Here is a 12136-nt window from a genome sequence, read left to right as displayed (position 1 = left end):
TCAATACTATGCAAGGGATCATAGATCCCTCGTGTTTGCAATTAAACTCACTCACCCAAACCAGAACAAAAATATACTAGTAATTATATTTAGCGGTACCGACACGAGAATGTAATATTTCAACACTGGACACACAAATGATCATTTTAATAATAACTTTTTGCTATAGCATTGGTTGGCGGACGAGCATATGGACCATCTGATGGTAAGTGGTCACCACCGGCTATAGACAAAGGCGTTGTAAGAAATATTAACCATACTTACATCACCTATGCGGCACCAACCTCGGGAACTAAGATGTTATGTCCCTTGTGCCTGTGATTACACTGGCACAACTATTAATGACCCTGAATTAACCTCGCTACATATATTTAACATGCTATTTAATGTAGCATTGATCACTTTGATAGAATCAGTGATAATCATTGTATGTGCACGAGAAGTAAGAACAAGCTTATAACGTCAAGTTTCCAACTCCGCAAAGTCAATAAATTATTCTTGGGGCAAGGTATCCGTTTCTATAATAAAATTCAAATCATTCTGTAAAAATTACATTTTTAAAGAAGGCATATTGTTCAATACAAGATTATACAGATGATAAAAAAGCGTGGAGTTAATACTTGTTGACTTCCAGGCAGGATGTATTACATACATATATACTTGTCTTTAACTAACATGACTGTATTTTTAAACGTTGAAAAAGAGTAACTACTGATTTTCTTGCCGGTTCTTCTGGTAGAATCTACATTCCGAACCGGTGGTAGCTTCACTTAATATAGTTCGTTAAATGACGATTCAAAAGTGCTTGTAAAAGCCTACTTGAATAAAGTATATTTGGATTTGATTTTGATAATATGTATGTGTTTGCAGGTAACTTCTCTGTATCACTAATATCAGTAGCTCCACTACTTTCTAAAAGAGCTTAAATTCTCTCTAAAGGCTTTGCATACAATTTAGTACCTATTAGTTTCCATCCATGACTTCGAGGGCTCACCTGTTTTATCCTGTCCTATACCAAGATTGTACCCCTGACCGCATGTATGCAAAATTTCACCATGTAAGTAAGCGTAACAAAAAAACCAACTCTTTCTAGCATTTCCATAAATTTACTTCATGGTAGGACTTTGTGCAAGCCCGTCTGGGTAGGTAGCACCCATCCATCAGATATTCTACCGCCAAACAGATGTAATCAGTATTGTTGTGTTCCGGTTTGAAGGGTGAGTGAGCCAGTGTAACTACAGGCACAAGGGACGTAACACCTTAGTTCCCAAGGTTGGTGCCGCATTGGTTATGTTCTTACAGCGTTAGTACTGTCTATGTGTGGTGGTGACTACTTACCACCAGGTGGTCCATTTGCTCGTCCGCCTACCTAATCCCATAAAAAAAAAGATTAAGTTTAATTTTGTAACTGAGTTCATAATTTTTTATCAATCTATCTGCCTCTTCAACATGTAACGAAGTGAATATTAAAAATCTTTCACGCGTTTATTATTCGCTACGCGTGAAGACATCATACATAAGTCGCCTGACCTTCAACACTAAATAAGAGAGTACTTATTACTTAATGCTCTCGGGTTAAGGACGCGATGACTTCGAAATTCAGACATTTAACATCATATTAAACTAGAAGCAAACGTTACTAGCGCTTATGCTGAAGCTCTTTGCTAAATAATTACCAATGTTTTTAATAAAGTATTTATTCTGTATATTATATAGATATATAATGGTGTGGAGTTAATATTAGTTGATCATATATAATATACAGTGAATATGTTATATGAGAAGCCATTCTCAAGGTCAACTGCGCAGGAGATACAGCAATGCATACGTGTGTACATAAACATAGACACACTCTCTATTCTTGTACCTCATAATTCAATGTAGGAGCAATCCAGCACGTTCGGAGGACCACAACTCACTTTCATGCCTTAGAAAGAACGCATTGCAGTTGGTCTCAGTTTAGAGATGAAGATTTGCTGAACAGTAGATATAATAACCGTCGAGACGTTGCGATTAAAATCAAAGACGTTAAACTAATAAAACATCATGAATGAAATAGTTTAATAAAATTCTAGTCATGTACGGACATTTGAGTTGAATCTTTAAGGAATTTCGTGTCAAGGTAATGTCCTCGGACGAGTTTTCAACCGACAGGAAAGTTTCCTACATCATTGAAATACCATTTACCTATTCGCCAGAAGCACTTTACTTCCTCATCTTCGTCATCTGCAATTTTATTATCTTCAAGTGACAATTTCTACTTAACCGGATGTATAGTATAAAAACCACCCAGAACAGCCTAGGAATCAAACAGGTGCTAGCATAGGAACCACTATGATCAATTTGAACAAACACCTAATCATGGAAAATACCTGGCACACGAAAATAAATAAGTCGCTTAGAAATCCACAGACGGTAAAATTAATCCACTGCAACGCTGCCTTGATAAGAAAAAAACATACGTCACGTAAATTGATTTTAAAGATATAAAAAAAGTATTTTTCTGATTCACATACTTTTTAAATTCCTATTCGACTTTGGCGTGGACTTTTAATGGCGTAGTAACACTCCGGCGTGTTTTTTCGGCATACTATTTCGAAGGACATTTTTATGTATTGGGCTGTAGTCTTCCAGTATAATCTTGAATCAGATGAACATACACTTAGATATTACTGAAGTCATATTGGTCACTAACATGGATTCAATGGCAGAAATATAAGTATTCATAATCGCCTAAAACGTCCACGATTGTTAGATTCAAATTATCCAGCCCTAGTAACCATCTCCCCCAAGGTCCTAGCACCGAGTCACGTAACGCCATCCGTCCGTGCAACTCCTCGTGTCACGCCTAACCTCGTGTCGTAAGACGACCTCAGTACGTGCGTGTGCGCATCGTGAATTGTGAAGCTAATTATGCTTGACTATTAAATAAATTTACTTCATATTGGAGAATTTGTGTTTTTTGGGAGTACTGAAAAGTTTTTTCTTTACATTTCAATGATACCATTATTACCCTGTATCATGGATATACAGTGTGATACGTGAGGGAAAAAAATCTCAAATACAATCAGCCCTGTATTTAATTAGTGCTTTGTGAATGTACTACGCTATGTTAAAGGCTTGCTCAATTTTTTATGACAAGATTTATAGCTTATTACACGAATCTGCTCCGATAGTGCTCGTTAGATATATGACAGATTTTCAAGTAACTCACGCAGATCACGATGTTTTTCTTCAGCTCCAACATGAGATGAATTGAAACTTGAAACGGCAATTATTATTTTTTTGGGATACATAACTTTCCGAAAATCTATTCCAATAAATGAGGATAATCGTTTATACACGAAACTTATACCAAAAGATGCAGCGCGATTCGGAGGTTTTTAGTATGTAGTGTTGTTATACATTAGCAGCCTGTAAATTTTCCCACTGCTGGGCTAAAGGCCACCTCTCCCTTTGAGGAGAAGGTTTGGAGCATATTCCACCACGCTGCTCCAATGCGGGTTGGCGGAATAGACATGTGGCAGAATTTCGTTGAAATTAGACACATGCAGGTTTCCTCACGATGTGTTCCTTCACCGCCGAGCACGAGATGAAATAAACACAAATTAAGCACATGAAAATTCAGTGGTACCTGCCTGGGTTTGAACCCAAAATCATCGGTTAAGATGCACGCGTTCTAACCACTGGGCCATCTCGGCTCTCTAATCTCTACTCTATACTCTTATAAATAACTTCGTTTTGTGGTTCCTTCCGCTTTACTTTACAGTTTTGACCAACTGACAGTCAAGCCAAACACCCTTAAATCGTGGATGTGAAAATTGGTCAAGAGTGAATCTATATTCACCTATTTATAAGGATAACACGTAAGACGCAATTAAAAGTCACGGTTAGTAAACTAAACACAGTTCTCTAATTATTCAAACATCCATTAACGTTAAGAAAAACTAAACAATCGAGGAGGATAAGTATTCCTTTAATTACTAATAAGAGGTAATATTCTCTTAAATTATTATCGCTGAGATTATTACCGAGAATTGTAGTGTAGTAAATTTAATTAGTCTTAAGAGTTTAAAGACAAACTATAGAACTAGTTCGAACAAGTGTGCCCAAAAATGCACTTTTACACGTATGAATTTCAAAGAAGGGTGACATAATTCGTCTGTATATTTTTTGAGCATTTTTTTTATGAGACCATTCTTTATGTCCATTTATGGGAAAGTAAGCCTGTCTTATGCTTTCACGGCTAAATCGATTTTGCTGAAATTTAGTTTTAATCAAACTTAAACCACAAGGACGGGCAGAGACTTATACCCTTTGTGGGAGTAAACTTGAAGATGAAGACTTGTACAGGTTTAGGGTTTAAGGTTCTAGGTGGATTTTCATCACAAAGTAAATTATTTGCGGGCTAAGCCGCGGGTTCAGCATAGTATATTAAATTAACAAATACCAGCTAGTCTGTAGTCGGACAGTAGCGATACTGATTTGTAAATGTATATCCAAATAAGATATTCACATGCGGTTTTGGTTTTGTGATACTTGATATGCAATCTATTGTTAGAACAGATCTCACGGTTACGAAACGACCTATTTATCTATCTATAACAGATAGATTTAAATTCTTTAATTAGAGAACATTTTCAGGCAGAGGTTCTATAGTCACTACTAAATGAGCCGAGTGTTCCCATAATACTGTTAACGACTAGTTACTCCTCGCGGTGATACCCCTGCTATCAAACTTAAAGTTAAAGACTTTACTGATCCGCCCCCATAGGTAATCTTTCTCTATATAAATATACGAAAAATATATATCCTAATATATACAACTAAATTATATTATCAACGAATCAACGAATAAGTTTATTAGGCCTTATTTTTTAATGTTTTTTCAAGCATAATTATCAAATTTATTGAAAGGCAAAGTTAAAAATATCCGGGGAATCTTACAAAAGAAACGGATACTTGCCCCGGGGGAATGTATTAACGTTTCGTCGGAAACTTAGTGCTATGAGTTTACAAACAGATGAATAACGTTACATAAAGGTTCGTAAGAACAGTGTTTGTAATTCAATGAAGTCGTTTAGCGAGAACCTCTACTGTACGTACATATTCAAATTCCTTAATTCAACTGAACTAGCTGAACCAGAGCCGGCTACGCAAGGATAGAATGACGGTCATAATTTATATCATAATACACATGTCAATCGGTCAGTATATTATTTTCCGACAACATCACCATCACCATCACATAGTAACCAATTAACAAAACCTTTATTGAATTATACACCTAAACCTTCCTCATGAATCACTCCGTGCATTAGCACCTGCGTACAGACGCGGCGGGTGGACTTTATTTCATAATATGTAATGATTACACTTACTTATTGATTGTGAAATTAGAAATTAATACTTGCACGGAAAAAAAATTGAATCCAAATATGAGTAGGGCCGATAAAGGAACCTTTGGAGGCTTAACTTTATCTAAATTTATTATATTGAATATGACAAAACGGTTACCAGGAGGCGATCATTTCATTGCCACGGTGTGCTATCATCCATCAACTCATTAATTTTATATTATTTTGCACATGTAGTTTCCTCGACATTATTTTTAATATATTGAAAGAAGCAGGTGCTTTCTGGGTTTTGCTTCGCAAGATTTTTAGGCTCTCAGCCGTCAAAATGCACAAACATATAATAAATTATCTATATGTCCTATTGGTTTGAATAAATCATATAATCCCATATCATATACGTATATAATGAGCCTTGGAAATGTTTGATTATTCCAATCGCTATGACTACTATAACAAGAACCAGGATGGCCTAGTGGATCTGAACCGGAATACAACTGAGTTTTTACTTACTACATTTGTGTTTACAATTCATATCATGCTCGGCGATGAAGGGCATCGTGACGGAACCTGCATGTTAGATGAAAGTCCATCCTACATTTGTATCCACCAATTCGCATTTTAGCGGCACCTTTCGCATTACTCTTTAAACCTTCTCAAAATGAGGCTTTAACCCAGCAGTGGAATATTTACGTGGTGTTAATCTAATGTTAATTATATTAAAACTAAATAATTTTAAATATTAAGTACAAATGAAGAATATTATTAATATTTAGCAATATAAAGTATCTAAATCTGAGTTAGTTCAGAAAGATTATAAATGTCAAAAATATTAAGTTATCCAAGAAATACTTGATCATTGACGGCGTGGCAGGAGAAAGTTGTCAATTTTACACCAGCGCTAAGCAGCACGTTAAGTTGGCCTTAGCGTAATCTCTCTTCAGCCGCGTCTGGTTACCGTTGAATTATGGAGGTGATAATAGTCTCAGGCATAACATACCCACGCCTTGGGGGATGATGCTCCGTTGATAATGGATGCTGAAGTGGTCTTCATCCTAGTAGGTCGTCTTTGTCCTGTCTAATTTTCCGAACCAACAAAGAACAATGACGTTGTTATATGTATTTATGTAGTTCAATTATTTTTTGGAATTAATGCTTGTCGTTACTGTTTGCTTGTTGACTTCCAGGCAGGAGACATAACATACATATAATTGAATTTAACTAACATGACTTTATTTTTAGACGTTGAAAAAGAGTAACTACTGACTTTCTTGCCGGTCCTTCTCGGAAGAATCTACATTCCGAAACGGTGGTAGCTTTACTTTAAATAGTTTGTTAAATGACGATTCAAAAGTGCTTGTAAAAGCCTAATTGAATAAAGTATATTTTGATTTGATTTGATTCAAAACACACTAACCCAAAAACTATGCAAATTTTAAGCAATGTCCGGATATTTTAAATTCTCTTCGACATTATATTATAGCTATGAAATATGTACTCTCGGAGCTATTAGCGTTTCTCGTTGTGACACAATCACGTAACGCGTACGTAACGTCTATGCAACCAAACTGGTATTCATCATAAAAGTGGTATTTAAAACTCGTCGAAACCAGCCGAGTATTATTTCAAATACAAAAGGAATTATATGCGTGTATATTACTATTCGTATTTATTTTATTATTTAAAATAGCTATGCAGACTGATGATTAGTAGTCATCAGATTAACACCCTTATGTTGCACATGCGCTACCGACCTTGGGAACTAAGACGATCCCTAGAGCACAACCAGGTTATTCTGAATTGTTCTCAAGACTTATGGTGACTTACTCAATATTACCAATTACTTGGGCAAGAGATGTATTAATTATCCGTCCAATATAAATTTAAAAAATATGACTTTTTAATATTAGTGATTTAAATTGTTACAATTACTTTTATGCGTGGAATTTGATCAGAGAGATAGAACCATTACAACACATCAGATAAATAAATAAATTGTTTAAAAATAATTTTCTTTAACAAAATAAAATATTCCCTTCTCCTCTTTACTCCTATTAAGGAGATAAATACACTGAGGATTAATAGAAACGGAAAAAAGTAATCAATTCTTTGGACAATGATTAAGTTACCTCTATAATCGAATCAACGAACGATATGATGCGCCGGCCGAATTATTTACACTTTCAAACAAGTTAATATTTTCTTACGGAACAATACTGGATTGTCTTTCGCGTTAAAATATTTTGTTTATTATGCAATGGCCATTGTCGAATATCGAAAGCGTAACGCTAATTACAAAACATTGAGATTAAAAATCGTTCATTACACCCAATGATTTACCATCGAATAACCAGAGATAAAACGAGATTATTAAATTGAACTGTGGATGCAACGCGTATTTTTATGTTTAAAGACGGTTCAAGTTACACAATTTACACAATTAATATTTGTATATATGTATGTCACCGTAAAATTGTAAATACCGTTACATTTTATTATCTATCTCGCGAGATTGTGAACTGTCGAAAGATTGTGAACCGTAAAATACTGCTTACAATTTAACGCGTTACTTTTCGTTAGATGATAATCTACCGAAGCTAATTAAAGTTAAATTATAAAAACACTAACCCAACCTAAATATCATAAAATATCAAAATGTTTGACGTTTTATTTTGAATTAAATCACCGTCCACAATATTTCAACAGTTCACAATCTCGCGAGATAGATAACAATCTAACGATATTTACAATTCTAAGGTGATATATTTGTAATATAAATGCATAGGAGATCAGAGAAGGCTTCTTGTTGCGAATGTGGAATCAATATTTGAAAGGAATAAATAACTTTATTTATAACACCTGCTGAACATTCATATGAAGTGAATATAATGCGTAGATCATTACCGAAGATCGAGGGTCCAATTCCGGGTCAACATTGGCGTACTTAATTTATAATTAATCTCAACGCTATGACTTTATACGTCCACCAACCAGCTCGAAAGAAAACTGTCGGGTGTGATCGCATAAATCTCAAAAAGAATCGGAGTGCAACTCACTGATGATGGTCAAGTCTTGACTATCGGCAGCGACCCAGATCACTTAAAATCATTTTTAGGGGGGAGGGGAGATCGTAAGTACTCATAGCAACTGGTTGTACTTATGCCGGGGCTATCGATAATATCAAATATAACATAAAATAAACACTCAAGCGAATAACGTCATAAAAATGTTTTACATTAAAATTCAAGGTTTGTCTTTTGTAGTCTCGCTAAAGCAGTGTTCTGTTACTTTTACTCTTGAGAGTTATCGTAGAAAGCTATTTGTAAATGAACCACGCGTTACATTAGCTCCTTTGTTTAAATTGAAATGACCTGAAGACATACAGACATACTTTATGATTTCTTATATTTGAAATATCCTGTTGACGGATCGACCAAGATGGCTATTCCCAAGGGAGACCAGCCATCTTCGCGGGACGTATAGAGCACAAGTGTGTGCCCAACACAAGTGCACTTTTTACCACCCTTTTTACCAATCCTATACTCGTAATCCATCGGTAATTCCGACTCGACCGAAGAGTTCGAACTCCTGATCCTGTGCTCAAGCAAGATCAAAGGTTAAATGTCCTTTTCGAGGCTCGAGAGTGTAATCGCTGCCAAGACCAGTGCCAACTTCTTAGATTCCAGTTTCTGTTAATTGGAATCTCTAGAATCGTATTAAGTGAAGCTTGAATTAAAAGTGGTTGACAACAGTCAAAGAGGTCAGGATTGAACCTACGACTTTCACATCTCGCCGGCTGTTTCCATTCAGCTATTATATAGGCTATATGAAAATTATGAGAAGCCGTGTATGTTTATAATTTATAATTTAGGTCATCGATATAAGATAAAAAATATGATTTAAAACGTATATATCTATTTATAATGAGCTTAAAGAGGTCATTAGGATATTACTATTGAATGTTTATAAATTTTCAGAGAATAATTCCAACCCTCGTATCAAACATTTTCGTATTCAAACTCGTAAATTAAAATATCGACATCCCCCCACCCCTTGCATAGTATTTGTCTATATCGTACGCCTGTCTTTATTAAGGTAAGGCTGGAGGTGCAAGTAACCCGGAGCACCTCGCCGACGATGCTTAAATTTGGTCCATATGTAGGCACCCCAAATGGTATATTAAAAAAAAAATTAGTGTGTTTTGCTGTTTAAGACGGTGCTGTGTCCCAGATATACCAAACTAGCACAAACACAGATGTGTGTCGACATGAATTAACATATACCTACTAATGTTACAATGTTGTAAGGCTCGTCTGTATGCAACATTCAAACTTACATACTGGGAAAATTATTATAAAATTATTACCATTTTGATTAAGACAAAAAAAAACTTCTAACCACAGAAGTGCATACGAATCTGTTGCATTTTAAAATCAAGTATTATTTTTAAATTCTAGGCAGAAGATAATCACGAAATTACGAGTGGGTACTACTACATAAAATGTCAACACACCAGTATAGTATCACTTGTCAATAAAAAAGCTAGCATAACGAGTTTCTTCGACTAAGGAACTCGCTAAAACATAATGTGATGGCGTCTCACTTACCTCAGTAAATGACCGAGTTATTCAGGCTTTTATTTCGAAAATATTTATGTAACAATGTCACGTATTTAAACTCAGACACAACACAAATATATTTTCACACCATAGTCTATACACGGAGAATTTTGACAGCTGCCAAATGTTCCCGCCGCTTCGTTTAAAATCGGCCAAGAGTCGTACTTTTTTAATTGGAACTTTTTCGAGCAACGATAATACGCGCGACGTACTTTACGTCGCTCCACTGACTAACTGCTTGACTACTTTCGAATCTTGCGCCGGACAAATGCTGTGTACAATTAACTTCAGAAAGCGTGTAAATAATTTATATCTATGAACATAAAGTTTAGAATCGCTTGCGTTATAAAATCAATGTGTAAAAGTATTTAAATTTAATTTTAAAAAGATATGCGTCTCGATTAAAAAAAAATCTTATAAGCAAACGCATAAAATACATTTTTAAGTAACGTATTGTGAAACCGCGTACAAGATGATTGTTCGAAGAAGTATTTGCGTTACGCATACCTTATATGCCAAGCTCGTTCCATAGATTGTGTGGTAATTTTTACTATAATTACTTAAGACGTACAGCTCTAAAATAGTACCTTACTTACGTATAAGAAACAGGTTTCCTTGGAGCTATACAGTACGTATGTATAACCAAATCAGGTTAAATATATATTTAGCTCTACTTAAAATGAATTAGAAGTTCATAAGGAAGAAAAATAAAGGTTCCCACCATAATATTTCATTCATTGTATTTATCAAGAGAGAATAATGGAAATACGGAAATTAAAAGATGGCTTCTGAACTATATAACTAATAGTTTTCCTGAACAGATAAAATGTTATGGCATCGTCCATTTCCCACAGAAGACTATTAAGCTAATGTTCATCACAAGTATAAAATAGGGTAACATTTTTACAGAAAATAAAAAATCTTTTAAGCTGAATAAAACTATTAAAAGATTTTTTATGGGTAATAGAATTACCAAATACCATTAAGTGTTAACTAAACCAAAGTTCGACGAAGTTTATCGATATCAGTGGTCGGTCAACTGCGCGCAATGTTATTATGAGACACGTAGATTCCACACCCGTTCAGACACAATCCGCCATGACTAAAAATTAACCGCAATAATGTTATTTTATCTTTAAAATATACAGGCAAACTTGCAAATCGTCTATCTGACGGTAAGTGGTCGCCGCCAATGTTCCTATGTGAATAAATTCTTGGACCATCGGTGAGGTGTCTCAGACGATCTCTTAAAAATCGTTTTTGGGGGAGAGACACCAGAGTACTACTTGTATCCGGGCGCCTGTTGTGGTTAATACGTGCATTAATAGTACGAGTATAACTAAAGACACAAGGTATATAATATTTTAGCTTCCAGGTTGGACGCACATTGACGATGTCATCAATGCTCAATATATCTTACAAAGCCAATCACTATGTACGCTGGTAACCACTTACCATCAGGTGGCCCATTTGCCACTCTACCTTATCATACCATATCATATCCATTCTTAGCAAATAAAAAAAATAACAAAAACATAACCTACTTTAATTCTTTTTTTTTAATTTTAAACGGGACCAAACGGAAAGTGTAACTCCTAAAACAAAAAATAAATTAAATATCGAATAACGAAGTTCGGAGGTAACAAATACAAAAAAAGCAACCGAATTGATAGCCTCCTGCTTTTTCTGAAGTTAAAAATGAAACAATGATTTTACAGTTATCATAACTTTATTGGATGATCAGTTTTGCAATTCGAATAAAAGAAAATATGTAAATAATCTCACGCCTCTCCTTTTTATGAGAAAAGATCAAGCGAAAAATCGTATTTACCACGCAATTCCAGGTGAATGACGAGGAGGAGGATGAATTGTAAATATATTAAAAACCTGAAAATTAAAAACCATCTGCTGTGAACAAACGATCTTTGGTTATATACAGGGCCAGATTATCCATAAGGCAGTGTAGGCAACTGTCTAGAAACCCCCACTAGCCAGGGCAAAAATTAGCAAAAAGGGTATTAAAATAAATTGCTAATGAATTGTTCTAGGCAGTCTTTTTCCTTTTTGATATATCCTGTATAATTATGAAACACATTGTAAAATGTATTATATATTTTAATTAATCAGGCTTTTCTTCTTTACCCTTTGGTAAAGATGCCCAGG

At 35.0% G+C, this 12136-nt stretch overlaps 1 protein-coding gene across 2 annotated transcripts in view; it reads right to left on the bottom strand.

Moving 5' to 3' along the window:
- LOC125075096 (scavenger receptor class B member 1) overlaps positions 1 to 10141 on the bottom strand; it is a 99372-nt gene extending 89231 nt beyond the window's left edge. For both annotated transcript variants that reach the window (XR_007120180.1, XM_047686704.1), the window contains exon 1: positions 9962 to 10141. The gene's annotated coding sequence lies outside the window, so the exon portion shown is untranslated. The remainder of the gene's footprint in view (positions 1 to 9961) is intronic.
- Positions 10142 to 12136: the final 1995 nt, after the last annotated feature.

The sequence above is a fragment of the Vanessa atalanta genome, chromosome 29 (genome assembly GCF_905147765.1).
Source record: "Vanessa atalanta chromosome 29, ilVanAtal1.2, whole genome shotgun sequence".
Lineage (NCBI taxonomy): Eukaryota > Metazoa > Arthropoda > Insecta > Lepidoptera > Nymphalidae > Vanessa > Vanessa atalanta.
Note: the sequence above shows the minus strand (reverse complement) of the source record. Positions and strands in the feature narration are given on the sequence as shown.